The 6,729-nt window shown below is 43.1% G+C and overlaps 1 protein-coding gene across 4 annotated transcripts in view; it reads left to right on the top strand.

Annotated features, from left to right (window-relative positions):
- MCU (mitochondrial calcium uniporter) overlaps positions 1 to 6,729 on the top strand; it is a 245,977-nt gene that overhangs the window by 67,018 nt on the left and 172,230 nt on the right. The window lies entirely within an intron of this gene.

Genomic DNA, 6,729 nt, shown 5'->3' with positions numbered 1-6,729 from the left:
GGAAAGTATGACAAGACTAGATTTTCTTGGATGTCAGAATGATTAAACCCAGTCTTAGCCATTAATTAGCATTACTAATTTATGGTAAGTCAAGGCTTGCCAGTCTCTGCAGTTCAAATAGGAGCTTTTTTTTGATGCCTCTCTCAGTATTACTAGGTACAAAATATGCAAGCAGCAGAAAACCTGCATTTAATCATTACATTTATGTACTTGAAGTTATAAATTAGCAATCTTAGGGCTGCTTGGACCACTAAGCCCTCAAGTACTTTTCAGTTATTACCCATCAACAATTTTAAAAATAATTCACTTAGGTACTGGCACAAGAACAGAGTCATAGACCAGTGAAACAGAATAGAGAGCCCAGACATAAGCCCAAGTGTATAAGGTCAATTAATATATGATAAAAGAGCAATGGATATACAATGGAGAAATGACAGCCTCTTCAAAAGCTGATGTTGGCAATACTGGACAGCTACATGTAAGAGAATGAAACTGGATTATTGTCTAACCCCATACACAAAAGTAAACTCAATGAATCAAAGACCTGAATGTAAGTCATGAAACCATAAAACTCTTAGAAAAAAATATAGGTAAAAATCTCTTGGACATAAACATGAGCGACTTCTTCATGAACATATCTCCCCAGGCAAGGGAAACAAAAGCAAAAATGAACAAGTGAGACAATATCAAACTAAAAAGTTTCTGTACAGCAAAGGACACCATCAGTAGAACAAAAAGACGTCCTACAGTATGGGAAAATATATTCATAAATGACATATCCTATAAGGGGTTGACATCCAAATTATATAAAGAGCTCACGCACCTCAACAAACAAAAAGCAAAGAAGCCAATTAAAAAATGGGCAGAGGAGCTGAACAGACACTTCTCCAAAGAAGTGGCCAACAGGCACATGAAAAGATGCTCCACATCACTAATCATCAGAGAAATGCAAATTAAAACCACAACATCCAAAAGACAAACAACAACAAATGTTGGCAAGGTTGTGGAGAAAGGGGAACCTCCTACACTGCTGGTGGGAATGTAAATTAGTTCAACCATTGTGGAAAGCGGCATGGAGGTTCCTCAAAAAACTCAAAGTAGAAATACCATTTGACCCAGGAATTCCACTCCTAGGAATTTACCCTAAGAATGCAGGAGCCCAGTTTGAAAAAGACATATGCACCCCTACGTTTATCGCAGCACTATTTACAATAGCCAAGAAATGGAAGCAACCTAAGTGTCCATCAGTAGATGAATGGATAAAGAAGAGGTGGTACATATACACAGTGGAATATTACGCAGCCATAAGGAGAAAAAATCCTACCATTTGCAACAACATGGATGGAGCTAGAGGGCATTATGCTCGGTGCAATAAGCTAGGCGGAGAAAGACAAGTATCAAATGATTTCACTCATCTGTGGAGTATAAGAACAAAGAAAAAACTGAAGGAACAAAAGAGCAGCAGACTCACAGAATCCAAGAATGGACTACCAGTTACCAAAGGGAAAGGGACTGGGGAGGATGGGTGGGAAGGGAGGCATAAGGGGGAAAAAGGGGAATTACGATTAGCACACATAATGTAGTTGGGGGGGGGCGTAGCACGGGAAAGGCAGTATATACAGAAAAAGACAAATAATGATTCTATAGCATCTTACTACGCTGATGGACAGTGACTGTAATGGGGTATGTGGGGGGCACTTGATAATAGGGGGAGTCTAGTAATCATAATGTTCAAGTAGTTGTACATCAACGATATTAAAAAAAAAGTAACAAAAAATAACAATTCACTTAGATCAAAAAGTAGCCATGTACTTTTAAGAGATGCAGACTCTTGTAGCAAGGGCATTAAAACTGAATATTTAGGATTATAGTCCATCTTCTGGTACTTCTTTTTCTCTTTCTGCAAAATTGGTGGGACACTACTTCATAACCTCCTAGTCCTGAATTTCTGATACTTTTTGATCAAATATAATTGAAAACCAAGTTAACATTCTGATATTCTTCTAAGGAAATTATGTGTATTAACTTTATTTTTATTTTTATTTAAATAAGCTTACTAAACACTTCTCTAAAGACCAGATGTGAAAGTGATACTTAAAAGAGATTGTTCTTTGTTGGGGGTACTCTTATATAGAGCCTGGCTTTTCCTCTGTGTTTGCTGTTTGTTTTAAAATCAGCTCTGTTGAGGTGTAATTTATCGTACAGTGAACTAAATCTACAATTACTGATTTTTAACAAATGTATATATATATCTGTGTAACTACCACCCCAATCACATAGGTGGAATATTTCCTTAACTCCAAAAGTTCCCTTGCATCTCTTTGCACTCAGTCTCTTCTACCTCCAGCCATAGGCTACCATTTACCTGCTGTTATTATCATTATAGATTTGCTTAGATTCTTTATGTAAAAGTATTACTTATTTCAAACTGGATTATTTCATGTATTTGTATTATTTTAATCAGTTACTTTGGTTTAGGACTTCTTTTGCCAATGGTTATCAGCCCTGGGCAAGTTCAGTATGAATTCAATGAGACCAAAGAAATGACAGTGGAACATTCTTGGGATGAAAGTGTTTATACCCAGCTTTATTCCCATGGTGGCAGATCAGTCCTTTCCGACTTCCCACCATCTTTCAACTGGGTGAAGTTTCAACTGAGGAGGGGCTGATGCCTCTGGCACCTGTAGGGCCTTCACCCCGCCTGTTCAGTAAAGGAGCAGAGCATAGAGTGCTCCATGACCTTGGGAGGAGGCTGCACCTCTCCTGGAGTAACTTGTGGTCCACTCAGAGCAAGTCTGCATGCAGCAAGCCGGTTGCTGTCTCTGAGCTTCTCTGCCCCTGTAGCCATCTCATTTTCTGTCCTCAATGCTGCCACCATTCCAGTCTCTGCTCTCCTGCAGCCTTGCTGCTGTGTGGCCCAGAGCATTGGGCAGAGCTCTATGTATAGAGTCAGTAGCAATGTATTGCCCACATATATGTAGTGAGCAAGGCAACCAGGGCCAGGTGAGAATCCTGGCCCTAGAAATCTTTACTTTCTCTACACTCCACAGCTCCAGGATTCTCGCCTCTCAATCTGTGTGCCCTCAGTCTTCTTCAGTGGTCCCTGTGTGACAAAGCTGGAACATTGTAACCAAATTCCACAATAACAACAGAACAGAAATTATAATAATCCTCAAGCCTGAGGAGATCCATTGCCACCAAGTGGTCATCCCAGCTGTATTAAAACCAATTCTACTCAGATGAGTTAACCAAAGAACCATGGGTGGGCTTTACAATACCCACTTTCTCCAGCCTCTCCAGCAGAAAGTCTTGGAGACACAGACGCCAGTTTTACTGCTTTGTCTCTGGCTTCTGCTGCTTTGTCCTCAGCAGCTGAAACCACTGCTCATGTTTCAGTTGTTGCCATAGCTCCAATAAGATTCTATTTGACTTTGTATCCAATTTCTTTGTTTTCTCCTGCCTTTATCGAATCAACCCACATCTGGGTCCTTGTGACCTTCATGGGGCCCTTTACATTCTTCGAGTAGCAGACTATTTCCTTTTGTGCTTTCATTGCTTGAGCCTGAGTATAGGAGCAGAGCATAGAGTGCTCCACAACCGGTGGTGGTGGTGGGGGGGTGCACTGCACCTCTCCTGGAGGAACTCACGGTGGCCAAATCTTTATTTTCTTTTGGGCTTTCCACTAGCTTTCAACCGGGTGGGGTTTCAACTGAGGAGGGGCTCATGCCTCCAGCACCGGCAGGGTCTCCACTCCTACCTGTTCATCATGCCTGCAGCACCGGCAGGGTCTCCACCCCTACCTGTTCATCAAACCTCAGCTCCTCCTTTGTTTCTGGGGTTGGTAGCACCACTATATCCTTCACCTGCCATACAGCGCCTCACAGCCTGCACTCTCATACTGCCTCTTCTCAGGCTACCATTACATCCTTTACAATTTCCATAGCATCTCATAGTGATGGCATTTCAGTCATCAACAAATTTTTTACCACCTCTGTGGCACCTTGCAGCTCACGTTCTCATGCTTCCTACAGGAGGATGTCTTTCTCCCTTATGGCCTTTCTCAGTACTGTGAGGAAAAAAAATGCTTCAGGTGTTCCTCCACCTCTTCCGAGTCTTGGGGTGGGGCCCAGTCCTTTAGGAGGCAAGCCACCTTAGACCACATGTCCACTGGGGGACACTCCAATGTCTCCCCATCCATAGGGGCAGCCCACTGAAACACTCCTCCAATGAGGGCAGCCTGTTCTGTTCTTCTGTCTACAATGAATCCTGCCAACATTGCCAATTGTTTTTCCAATGGGTTTCAGCCCCAGACAAGTTCACTATGAATTCAATGAGACCAAAAACCCATGGTGGCAGGCCAATCACTAGAATCCCATCCACTCAGAGCAAGTCTGCAGGCAGCAAGCTGGTCTCTGCCTCTGGGCCTCTTCAGCCCTGCAGCCGTCTCAGTCTCTGTCCTTGTCGCTGCCATCACTCATCTCTTTTCCCCTGCAGCTGTGCCAGTGTGTTGCCCAGATTATTGGGTGGAGCTCTTTATATGGAGTCAATAACGTATTGCCCACATGTGTATAGTGAGCAAGCCAACCAGGCCGGGTAAGAATCCTGGCCAAAGGAACCTTCACTTTCTCCAAAGGATTTTAGGGGTTTCCAAAGTAAAACAGTTTTCCTTCTGCTTTCTCCAATGGTTCTTGCAGCTCTGAAGTTTCTTATGGAAGATATTACCTGTAATTTACAGATAAAACTGAGACAGTTTCTTCTTGTCTCTGTTAAGCTGTTTCTCTCTATAACTATCACAACCAGCTGTTAGCCTCCACTAATTGCCAGCTGATTGCTCTATTATCAATAATGGCTGGGCTGTGGCATAAATTCTTCCACAGGTTGATGCAATTAAATTTGGGCTCAATTGCAGGGGTACTTTGAGGCCAGCCTTTGAGGCTCATGGAGACTCTTACTAGCTCTTTTCCTTGTTCCCCTGGTAAATTTCTAGCTGTTCTATGGTTTAGCTTGTCATTCTCATAGAGCAACCAGTCTCTTAATTGCTTACCACCAAAATCTGTATTGTTTTTTATAGTGCACTCAGACTTGAACTTCCCTATGCTGTGTTCCAAATAGTCATTTCCCTTGGGGAGAACTTCAAAACTCTCTCTTCTTATGGCCTGTCTCTACCCCTGGGCTAAACCTCTGCCACTGCTCTGGAGCTGGGAGTGAGAAGTGGTGGCCCCTTCATTTGGAATGACACCTCTGCTTGGTCTTCTGGGCTTATTCTGTTGTGGAAACTTTATCCTATAAGCAAGCTGGGACTCAGACAATTGGGATCCCAGTATTCTTGGCCTACCTGCTGTGGTAGAACTTCTGCCTTATTAGTGGGGGCTAGTTGGGAGCAGTGAATCCCAGACCTCTCAGATGCTCTTGAGTGTTACAGAGCTCCCACACACAGATGAAAGTATGAGAAATGCAGGTAGACTATTCCTCCCAGGCATACACCATTGTTTTCAACTGGGACTTGGGGGTAGAGGAAACCCTGCATTTTTGGTTGCACCCACCCAGAGTGGAGCTTTCATCATGCTGAACCCAGGGAGCAGTGGGGAGGAAACCAGGTTGTGGTTCAAATGCCACAGACTTTTGCTGTTCTTACAGAAATTTAGTAGACTTTCTTGAATATTATCTTCATTTGCTATATACATTTAGGGCAGTTTCCAGGGACTTTAACTGGTTGGTTTGTTTTGTTTTTTGCTTTTTATAATTTCCACCATTTATAGTTGTTTTGCTGGGTTAGCTGGTCCATAGAACTCCTCAAATTGGCATTCTAGAAGTCCTTTCACATTGCTCTCTCCACTTGCATTTATTTTTACCATCTTATTTGGTACTTTCTGATTACCATATTTTTATGTGCTTTTTCTCCTTTCTTGATTTTTATTTATGTCCATTTTCCCCTCAATGGATTTTAAAGTTATATGTTATTTACCTATTCTATTAATATTATTACCCTTATTTGGAGAAAATGAAGGTTCTCATGGCCAGGATTTTCACCTGGCCCTGGTTGACTTGCTCACTGCACACGTGTGGGCAGTATGTTGTTATTGACTCTATATAAAGAGCTCTGCCCAGTGCTCTGGACTGCACAGCTGCATGGCCCATGGCTGCAGGAGATCAGAGACTGGAATGGTGGCAGTGCCAAGGACAGAGACTGAGATGGCTGTGGGGGCAGAGAGGCCCAGAGGCAGAGACAGGCTTGCTGCATGCAGACTTACTCTGAGGTAGACAGGATTCTAGTGATTGACCTGCCACCAGAATAAAGTTGGATGTAAACCCTTTCACCCTAAGAATGTTCCACTGTCATTTTTTCAGTGAAACCATAGTGAACTTGTCTGGGGCTGAAACCCATTGGCAAGACGCCTTACAATTTTAACATACATTTCTGGCTTAAAGTCTAAAGTTAGTCAGTGTTTCTCTGGGAGGAGGGGGTTCCCCACTCAGGGCAAGTTCACTATGAATGTGATGAGACCAAATAAAGACAAGGGCAAGTTGGGGTTATAAGGGGCTCATACCATATTTATTCTCATGGCAGTAAGTTGTGTGCTTGAGTCCCATCTGACTGGCTATGTACAAGCAGCAAGCCTCTCTCTCTGCTCAGTCTCTGGGCCTGATTGCACTCAGCCAGGTGCTTTCACCTCTCCAAGCCTACTGTTCTCTCCTGCTTCCTAGTACCTCGGCTGTGCTGCTGATCCT

The sequence above is a fragment of the Manis javanica genome, chromosome 7, assembly GCF_040802235.1.
Source record: "Manis javanica isolate MJ-LG chromosome 7, MJ_LKY, whole genome shotgun sequence".
Taxonomy (NCBI): Eukaryota; Metazoa; Chordata; class Mammalia; order Pholidota; family Manidae; genus Manis; species Manis javanica.
This window is presented reverse-complemented; position numbering and strand designations above follow the sequence as displayed.